General features: G+C 38.6%; 1 pseudogene; it reads left to right on the top strand.

The window, feature by feature from the left end:
* Window positions 1-4,193: 4,193 nt before the first annotated feature.
* On the top strand, window positions 4,194-7,460 carry LOC138088322 (nucleolar RNA helicase 2 pseudogene; annotated as a pseudogene).
* The last annotated feature ends 3,691 nt before the right edge of the window (window positions 7,461-11,151 follow it).

The raw sequence follows: 11,151 nt of genomic DNA on the forward strand, positions 1-11,151 counted from the left end.
TTGATTTTTTCCCTCTGTCATACCATGGTGAGCCTGCTGCAGAGTGGGCTTAGACAAACTCAAGTGGAGCTTAAGCATGCCTGCATTCTTGCTGAGTCACTTCAATGTGTTTGACTATTGGAAACCCTATGGACTATAGGCCAAGAGGCTCCTCTGTCCATGGGATTCCCCAGACAAGAATACTGAATTGGGGTGTGGTTTCCTACGCCAGGGGATCTTCCCTAACCAGGGATGGCAATTGCTTCTCTTGCATCTCCTGCATTGGTAGGAGGGTTATTTACCGCTAGCATGACCTGGGAATAATTTTAAATGAATAAATATTCATATGCTTAACTACTATTTTTGGTTTTTAAAATTTTTATATCTGTAGGCCTAAACAATCTGAGTTTATTAAACTTTGTTCATTAACATAATTTTATTTTAATTATGAATCCTACCTTCATCACCATCATTCTATTAGCAAACCCCATGTATCATAACGTAGACCTGAGAATGAGATAGTGTTAGAACTTTCTGAAATTAAAAAATCAAATTTTAAACTACTGATTAAAATATTCACAAATGTGAAAACTCTTTCTAAGTTCTAGAACCAAAACAGTGAAGTAGCAGCACTCTTGCTTTTCTAGCCAAATGGCAATTATCACCTAAAAACACTGACCCCATACAGTTTTTTCTAACTCATTACTACTTGAACAGCTCCAACAGAGTTGTGGAAACAAATGAACTTTGCTCTCCCCTTCACTCACCACAGTTTCTGTCTAATACTTCTTCCAGAGCACCTAGATCTCACTCCAATAGACATTATGGAAATAGACATTTTTGTCAGGTGTCATGGAAATATTCAAGAACTTACTAATAACTTTAGAGTCAACAGCAGGAGAAGGCAAAGCACTGTGGTTTTATAACAATAATTTTTTGAAAAATTACATTGCATGTATAAAAAGTGGAATTGTGTCCACAAATGCACTCCAGAACTTAAGAGTTTATTGGACAAGGAATCATACCAAAGTGCACATACATTAATATTTAAACAGAGAATTGGTCACTAAAATCTTACATATTTTTATATAATGGGCCTTGAGTCATGGAGCAATATTTTATAACATTATTTGATTAAGATAACAGCAGAAAATAAGACAATTTATTTTTGATTGTTAATTTGGTGAAATCAGGAGTTTTCATTTTGAATCTATTACTCCTGACAGGTAATGGAAGTAAGTATTTTCAAATTGAGTTTTGAACTATTTTGTGTTCATTCACCATAATTAGAAAGTCTACAGTGAGAAAAAACTTGCAGACATTATGCAGTTTCCCCCATAGCTGTGTAATGTCTAGTTGAGAAAATGATATACTCTTTAATAAGACATTTTTTGAGATTTTTTTTAGCACTTGATTGGTAAATAAATACCTATGTATGTGTGTATGCATGTATGTGCATGGGTGCTTGTAAGTCACTTCAGCTGTGTCTGACTCTTTGCGACCCGAGAACTGTAGCCCACCAGGCTCCTCTGTCTGTGGGATTTCCCAGTCAAGAATGCTGGAGTGGGTTGCCATTTCCTTCTCCAATGTATATCTATATAAAAGCATAAATCATTAATTTTGTGAAACAGAAACTGTTGGATGCATTATACAAATAAAATGTTGACTGTAGATTTGCTTTCAGTTCAGTTCAGTTCAGTCGCTCAGTCGTGTCCGACTCTTTGCGACCCCATGAATCACAGCATGCCAGGACTCCCTGTCCATCACCAACTCCCAGAGTTTACCCAAACTCACGTCCATCGAGTTGGTGATGCCATCCAGCCATCTCATCCTCTGTCGTCCCCTTCTCCTCCTGCTCCCAATCCCTCCCAACATCAGGGTCTTTTCCAATGACTCAACTCTTCCCATGAGGTGGCCAAAGTATTGGAGTTTCAGCTTCAGCATCAGTCCTTCCAATGAACACCTAGGACTGATCTGCTTTAGGATGGACTGGTTGGATCTCCTTGCAGTCCAAGGGACTCTCAAGAGTCTTCTCCAACACCACAGTTCAAAATCATCAATTCTTCGGAGCTCAGCTTTCTTCACAGTCCAACTCTCACATCCAGACATGCTCACTGGAAAAACCATAGCCTTGACTAGACCCACCTTTGTTGGCAAAGTAATGTCTCTGCTTTTGAATATGCTATCTAGGTTGGTCATAACTTTCCTTCTAAGGAGTAAGCGTCTTTTAATTTCATGGCTGCAATCACCATCTGCAGTGATTTTGGAGCCCAAAAAAATAAAGTCTGACACTGTTTCCCCTGCTTCCCCATCTATTTCCCATGAAGTGATGGGACCAGATGCCATGATCTTAGTTTTCTGAATGTTGAGCTTTAAGCCAACTTTTTCACTCTCCTTTTTCACTTTCATCAAGATGGTTTTTAGTTCCTCTAAAATTTTAGATTTGCTCTAGAAACACTTGTACAGAATTTATTTAAAATTAATTTTGAGTTTTCTCTGTGTAGTAACTATTCTTGATATAGGACTTGGAAAAAAAAATGAATCCTTCTAGTTGAAATGCTTCAGCCCTAGATTACTGTCAGAAAATATCTGGAAATCATGCCTGATGAGATCCTTTGTTAGCAACTGATCATTTAATTGACATAATTAGTTTTCTTGTTTTTAATGGCATTTATCAATTAATAGATGCAGGGCAGCCCATACCTGAACTACTCATTTAAAAATAAAATAAAACCCTGCAACCTACATCGTTGTGAAACTATGTCAGTTATTGGAGTTAAGGTGATGCAGATACAGTAATTATAATCATTGTTTATTGAGCAACTAGCATGTGCCAGTCATTTGGCTAAGCACACCACATAAGTTAGTACCTTTACTTAAATCCTACAACAATCTTGCAAGTTAGAGATGATCCCCACACTTTACAGTTAAGGACATTGAGCCTCTGAGGGGTTTCGTGATTTGGCTAAGTGTGCATAACAATAAGTTTCCAAGACAGAATATCAACATAGGTCTGTCAGAGAATAAACCTGTATGCTTAACTATTATGACCTTCCATTAAACAAAGGTCAAAGTCATGCTCCACATCTTAATTAAGACGTAAAAGCCTAGGGACTTCCCTGGTAGTCCAGTGGTTAAGAATCTGCTTTCCAATGCAAGGTTCATGGATTTGATCCCTGGTCAGAGAACTAAGATCCCACATGCCATATGGGGCAGCTAAGCCTTTGCACTGCAACTAGAGAGAAGTCCACATATTGCAACTAAGACCTGACACAGCCAAAGAAATAATCTTTAAAAAAGAGAGTGAAAAGAACAAAGTTTAGATGCAGAAATTCTCTGTTTAGACTCGGTTAAGAAATCCTCCTTCATTTTTGCAAGAAAGATCTTAAGACTTTTTCACAAACTGGAGTCAACATTGCTTATTATTTACATAACCAACACACACGAGCACTGATGATTGATGCACTGATGAATAAAAGCTAGCAAAAGCACACAGCACAAATCTAGAGAAAAAGGTGCCAGCAGGGCAGTTTCTTGTATATAATATTAATTTAGTTCACTGTACACTCAATACTGTTATCTTGATGTGAAGCAAGAAAGTCCCACAGAAAGTGTTTGGATAATTTTTTTTAAATAATGATACAATGTTTATGGAAGGATTTCTTGATGTCATGATATTATTGAATTATCTCTAATTCTCAACACCTCAGAAAATAAATATTGTTCATCTTATTTTACAGAATAAGAAACTTCAGTCCAGTGAAATGTTTATTTTAGAGTCACTCAGTCAAAATTAAGACTTGTACTTGGTGTACCTACAAAGCCCACAGTATTTTTTCTTTTCTATAAGAAAATTCTTAACCTAAGGTAGAAATGCCCTTGGGCAAAAGTAGTAGATTCATACATTGCTTAAGGTGTACACCACTTAAAATTACATGAAAAAATAGTATGTATGTATATGCACTTTCTTTCTTGTAGGGGCTTTACTGAATGCTCGGACAGTTAAGAATCTGCCTGCAATGCAGGATACCCAGGTTTGATTCCTGGGTCAGGAAGATTCCCTGGAGAAGGAAATGGCAACCCACCCCAGTATGAAGATTCATAACAATTTTAAATAGATCCCTAAGAATTCTGGAACTCAAAATATCACAATAACCCTAGCTTTCTCTCTGCTATATCCCTGCTTGCAGAAAAGAGAAGTAACTCTCTGAACCATGCAATTATTGGAAAGGAATTCAGAACCATTTTCTACAAAAGGCTGTGGTTTTATCTGGGATCAGGAAGTAGTGCTAAAGGAGGTGAAAGACACTGTTAAAAGTGAGAGGATGAGATTTGCTTTTAAGGTGAGAGCTGAAGGGGTCAGAGAGAGAGCAGGAAGTGCGAGGAATAAACAGGCAAAGATTCAAAATCTTTACAGCAGCAGGAGCAGGGAGAGAATCAGAAAAGACAAACTTTGGAAGAGAAGCAAAAACAGGCAATAGCCCAGTATTATCAAAGGTACAAATCCAAGTGAAAGTGTTAGTCATTCAGTCGTGTAAGGCTCTTTGCGAACCCATGGACTGTAGCCTGCCAGGTTCCGCTGTCCGTGGAATTCTCCAGGCAAGAATACTGAAGTGGGTTGCCATTCCTTTCTTCAAGGGATCTTTCTGACCCAGGGACCAAACCCTGGTCTCCTGCATTGCAGGAAGATTCTTTATCTTTTGAACCACCAGGGAAGTCCCACAAATCAAAGAACATTATAAAAAAATAAAAATAGTGCTGAGAATTAAAAGCAATGTTGGGAATCTCCAGAAAGATTAGCAAAACCCTAAAATAAATATTGAGGCACTGCAGAAAACTCATATTTCATAAGCTTCAACAAGGTGTAAAGGCATTTTCTACTTAGTATGTGAGGAGGGGAAAGGATGAGATAAAGTTAAACTGACATCATTTGTGTACCTTTGACAATAATATATGTGCATCTTTGTGTATTAGAATTATTACTTTAAGGAACTAGTGTTAGTTGAAGTATTAGGGCACGTCCAACTCTTTGCAACCCCATGGACTGGTCCATGGAATACTCCAGGCCAGAATACTGGAGTGGACAGCCTTTCCCTTCTCCAGGGGATCTTCCCAACCCAGGGATCGAACCCAGGTCTCGAGCATTGCAGCAGATTCTTTACCAGCTGAGCCACCAGGGAAGACCAAATAGGGCAATAGGTATTAATAAATGCTCATTACAATGATTATTTATAATTGACAAAGCACTCTAAAATACTACCTTATTGGATTCCCATAGCAAACCCCAAACTCAGCTCTCATCTCACTCTCCTCCCACCCGAATAAATATCATTGTCTTCCAAATCCTGTGTTCCACTCAAAAATCTGCTTCCCCTCAAGGATAGATGTTCTGCACCACTTTCTAGATCAATCCTATTTTAAGGTAGAAAGTTCTTTTATTGTTTCAGCTTCTTTATCCACTGACCTTACCCTGAAATCAACAGAAAAAAAGCCCTAGAGCAACATTCCAGACTTCTAGAGTATTTTCTAAGGTATTCATCCTAAGGTGCACCATTGGGATAAGAGATTCTTATCTCATATAACTTGATAGGCTTCTGCATCCATCTTAGTACTGAAAGATTGATTGCAACTGTCTGTCTAGGTCCTGAATGATGCAGCTTTATTCTTGTGAAACTCCAGTTCACCTATGGGAACCCTGCCTCTACCCTAGACCAGTGTTTGGACTCTCCTTTCACTGTTTGTGACTTTCTCTCCTGCTAACTGCTTGCCTGTCTGGGCTTCTTGTTGTGTTTCTGTTAGAACTTTCTTCTACAATCAGGGTTCCCAATCCTCAGACATGGATTGGTAGGGGTCCACTGCCTGTTAGGAACCAGGTTGCACAGTAGAAGGTGAGTGGTGGGCAAGCTAATGAAGCTTCATCTGTATTTACAGCCTGAATTCCCCCTCTTGTCAGATCAGTAGTGGCATTAAATTCTCATAGGACTGTGAATCCTACTGTGAACTAAAAGTGTGAGGGATCTAGGTTGCACACTCCTTATGAGAATCTAATGTCTGATGATCTGATTTTGCATTATGGCCAGAATAGCACAATGTAATAATAGAAACAAAATGCACTATAAATGTAATGCTCTTAGATCATCTTGAAACCATCTCTGCCACTCTGGTCCATGGAAAAATTGTCTTCCATGAACCCATCCCTGGTGCCAAAACAGGTTGTTGACCACTCTTCTACAACACTCTGTTACAGACTGTCTGATCAAGTCCAGTAATTTTGTTAACCTGAGAGCATCACCCTTGTGCCACCAGCCTGGACTCTCAAAGAGACCTCAGAATCTAGATAAGTTTCTTTAATACTCAGGCTGCCTTGGAGCTAACAATTAAAAAGGAAGATGGGAGGTGAATCAGGGTGGTGGTGCCCAAGTGCAGTATAGCCAAAGTAAAAAATGAGGAGAGGCTTAAAATGAATATTTGGAAATATATGCTGCTAGACACATCTAGTTACTAGGAGACATGTTGCCAGTTACACGGAGACATTCCACAGAAGCAAAGGGAAATCACCCTGAAAGGTTTAGAAATGGTGATTTTGGAGTTTTGGTTGAACCAGTGTTGCTGCATATGGGTTAGACATCCCCGAAGTTGATCTGGTTGTTCAAAGTTCTCCACCAAAGGATGATGAATCCTACATTCATCATTCTGGGTGAACAGGTAGAGCTGGGAGAACCAGAGTTTGCATCTGCTTTTATCAGCACAAAGAAGAATATCAGTTAGTCCAAGTGGAGCAAAAAGCGGGAATTAAATTTAAATGAATAGGTGTTCCTTTTGCAACAGAGATAATAAAAGCTTCTAGCAAAGATGCCATCAGGCTCTTGGGCTCTGTGCCTCCCACTGCGACCAGTCACTTCAAGCAATCAGCAGAGAAGCTCATCGAGGAGAATGGAGCTGCGGAAGCCCTGGCAGCAGCCCTGGCCCATGTTTCCGGGGCCACGTCAGTAGACCAGCGCTCCTTGATCAACTCAGAAGCGGGCTTTGTGACCATGATCTTGTGGTGCACAATTGAAATGCCAAACATTAGTTATGCTTGGAAAGAACTTAAAGAGCAGCTGGGTGAGGATATTGATTCCAAAGTGAAGGGAATGGTCTCTCTCAAAGGAAAGCAGGGTGTTTGCTTTTATATCCCTACAGCATCAGTAACAGAAGTACAGGAAAAGTGGCATGATTCACAGCACTGGCAGCTTTCTGTGGCCACGGAGCAACTGGAGCTAGAAGCTCCACAGGAAGGATATCACAACTTCCGAGGACAGCGGGAAGGCAATCAAGGCTTCAGGGGACAGCACGAGGGGAATCAAGGTGTCAGGGACAGCAGGAAAGAAGTACAAGCTTCAGAGGACAGCAATCAGGAGGTGGCAACAAAAGTAACAGATTCCAAAACAAAGGCCAGAAGCGGAGTTTTAATAAAGCATTTGGATAGTAACTTGAAGTAGAGGATTTATTTGGCAAAAATAGAACTATGTTCAGCAATGTGGCACTGAACATTATTTTTCATACAAAGTTAAAAGAACATTGTATTTCCTTCCTGACCACTTGTCCAGTCCCCATCTCTTCGAGAGAGAAAAGCTTCGTCTAAATTATTTCATCTGATTGATGACTGTCATTTGTAACTTTATTGCTACTTCCGTCTTGGGTATTCCTTTGGAAAAGGTGTATGGATTAATTACATATTCTAATGTATTGTTTATAGATTAAAAGATAAAGTCAAGCATGTATCTGCTGATACTTAAGTTGATCTGTCTTTATACTTAGAAATGTCTTTTAATGGTAGGCTTCCCTGGTGGCTCAGATGGTAACGACTCTCCTGCAATGCAGGATCCCTGGGTCTGGAAGATCCCCTGGAGAAAGAAATGGCAATCCACTCCAGTAATCTTGTCTGGAGAATTCCATGAACAGAGGAACCTGGCAGGATACAGTCCATGGGGTTGCAAAGAGTCAGGCATGACTGAGCAACTATCACTCAGACACACCTTATTGCAGGTGCTGGCACAATTCATTTGCTTATCAAACCCTCTTTTTCCTGATCACAATGAGAAACTTGGTCATTGCCAATGTCTAAGTTAAACTGTGAATGTTGAACAAGTCGTTATTTTTGTTTACACATTATTTTTGGACAAATAGCCTATTTATTCATGAAATATTCAAAAAGTTATATTTTTTAAATAGCAGAAACATTGGCACAGTTCTCCCCTTCAGCCCAGGGAGCCTTTCCATGACTGTTTTCTCCTTTTCTCCATTTCTCTGTACTCATGCCACAAGCCAGAGGAGAGTCCGTTTTTTCTATGTCAAACAGAGAAAACGGCAGAGTTTCAATTTCCTGACAACATCTACTGTCAAAATACAGAAATCTGTAACCCCACTAGTTAAGAATTTATCAAATAGTTAATAAAGAAGATTATAAACTAGTGCTTCACTAAGGTTGTAACTGAAAGTGAGTTATTGTCTAGCTAATTAATTCGGTTAGGTTTCCCTGGTGGCTCAGTGGTAAAGAATCCACCTGCTAATGCAGAAGACATGGGTTCAGTCTCTGAGTTGGGAAGACACCCTGGAGAAGGAAATGGCAACCCACTGAGGTATTCTTGTCTGGGAAATCCCATGGACAGAGAGAGGAGCCTGGCGAGCTACAGCCCATGGAGGCCCAAAAGTATCTGAGGTGACATAGCACCTAAAGCAACAACAATTAGCGAGGCTGTCATTTTTAATACTTAGACCAAATTATTACACATACTATTAAACTATTAATATGACTAAGAACTCCAGTGGCCTATAAATTCATGTCTACTTTTTTCACTGATCTAGAAGACTTTTCCAGTCTGAGAGGTTTCTATTCAGTAGTTTTGGTTTTGGTTTAGCCTTTAGCACAAGGCTAAAGTTATGCTGAAACTCCAGTACTTTGGCCACCTCATGCGAAGAGTTGACTCATTGGAAAAGACTCTGATGCTGGGAGGGATTGGGGGCAGGAGGAGAAGGGGACTACAGAGGATAAGATGGCTGGATGGCATCACCAACTCTATGGATGTGAGTCTGAGTGAACTCCGGGAGCTGGCGATTGGAGGCCTGGCGTGCTGTGATTCATGGGGTCGCAAAGAGTCAGACACGACTGAGCGAGTGAACTGACTGAACTGAAAGTTATGTCAGGGCTTACCGTTTGGTTGTTTTTCCACTTTGAACTTAGAAAGAAAAGCATGAATTATTTCCATCAATCCTCAAGAATACTAGTCTAAGTATCCAAAATTATATTTTTGGTGGCATTTTTTTTAGTTGTACTTACAATTTAATTTATTTCCATTTAGTTTCCTTACCTGAGGTAAGATAAAATTATTATTCCCATGTGGAATATATCAAGTTTTTAATAATTCCCATGAAAATGAACTTCCTAGGATTATCTTTTTATCAATAGTTAAATTATTTTATGTTTTTAATTGGACTCTTAAGTCACAGCCTCTAGCTTCCCAGAATTGTAATGGTGTTGAATTAATTTAAAGAGACTCAGAGGAACCGGATATGGAAAGCTGTCACCATGATAATTTAGTTTTATGATTAAATCATGGAAAACACTGTAGAATTCTGAGGAGATTTTTAACCCTTTTATTTAGAAAAATGTGTCATTTAGTTTGTTGGTCTCAAAAGGTCTGAATCTTTGGAGAGCATTCTAAGCCTATAGAAAATTCAATAAAATAAATGTCACAATAAAAGTAATGGAGACAACCACATTAAATACACACCCAATTTACAATCTACAAATTAAAGTAACCGAATACACACACCCACACACATGCAAGTAAGCACATGCATACAATAAGCTACAGTGCAAGACTCAATGGTAATACAGCGATATTTGAGAACTTTCTATGTGCTTTGCATAATAAGTAACAGGGATATTTTAGAGGGGGCAAAGTACTTTATTAGAATATTTAAATATTCAATTTTTCAATACTTTAAATGTTTTGATATTGAGTTCTTAATATTCTTTTTTCCAAGAATATTCTCTAAGAACAAAGAAACTAATATTTGTGAGCAGCTGACTGCTGAGAAGGCAAAAACTGTATTGACACTGAAGAAATTCTTTTCAAATTGCAAACAAAAGCAAGTACATGGGACCTATCAAAGTACCATGCAGTGACACACACAAATAAAAATGACTTTGTTTGAAAATATTTGTGGAAAATTAGATAAAGGGTATATGGGATATCTCCGTATTATCTCTCAAAACTGCATGTGAATCAACAGTTATCTCATAATAAAAAGTTTAAAAGTATGTCTTATACAGTGGTGATATCTTTTTTGCCATCTGTATGTTGCTTAATGCATTGACATACACTGAAGTATTTAAATTATATGTACTTGACAATGAAAGAGATCCTACTCTAATCTTGTGTTTATGTTGGCATTTTTAGGGTAATTGACTCAAAGCCAACTCAGTATTAATTTTTAATTGTAGTGGGTGGGTGGGGGCTCTGTATGGAGATAGAGAGCTATTTCACTACGTTTGTTAAATTAATTCATGATGTTAGTTTTCTTTTCTTTTCTTTTTTTTTTCTTTTTTTTAAACTGTAGGAAAATGGAGGAGGAAAAAAAAAATCCCTTCTTTAAATACATCAGTCACAAGAACTGGGTAAAGGAGAATGCAGCTTTTTTATTTGATGGGATGAGAAAGCTAATAATGTATGACAGTAAAAAGGCAGAGGCTTTTAACGCTTTTTTTAACCTTACAAAAAAGGTCAACTCTGATCTCAAAATGAGAAGAACAGCCAACATATGGGAAAGAAGGGCAAAAAGCCAAGTGGAAAGTGAGAAGGAGCTGGGGATGAACACACTCCCATGGGCGGATTCCAGTCCCTGCCACTGGCACCCCAAGATTCTCAAGGTGTGGGCTTATCATCTCTGAATTAATTTAGTTTTTATCATAGGGTGAGGGGAGGGCCAAGTAAAAGACCGGCAAATTTACCAAGACCAGGAAAGAGACAATGCTTTATCTTGATTTAGACAGAAAGGAAAGGAAAAATTCTGCAACCAACATGTTAGATTCATGTTTGATGAAAAAAGTGTTAATTGAATATTTCTGCTTCCAACTCAATGGTTAATGCACTTAATCTATAAAAGCATTTGACAATGTTTATTAAA

This window comes from Capricornis sumatraensis, chromosome 11, assembly GCF_032405125.1.
Source record: "Capricornis sumatraensis isolate serow.1 chromosome 11, serow.2, whole genome shotgun sequence".
NCBI lineage: Eukaryota > Metazoa > Chordata > Mammalia > Artiodactyla > Bovidae > Capricornis > Capricornis sumatraensis.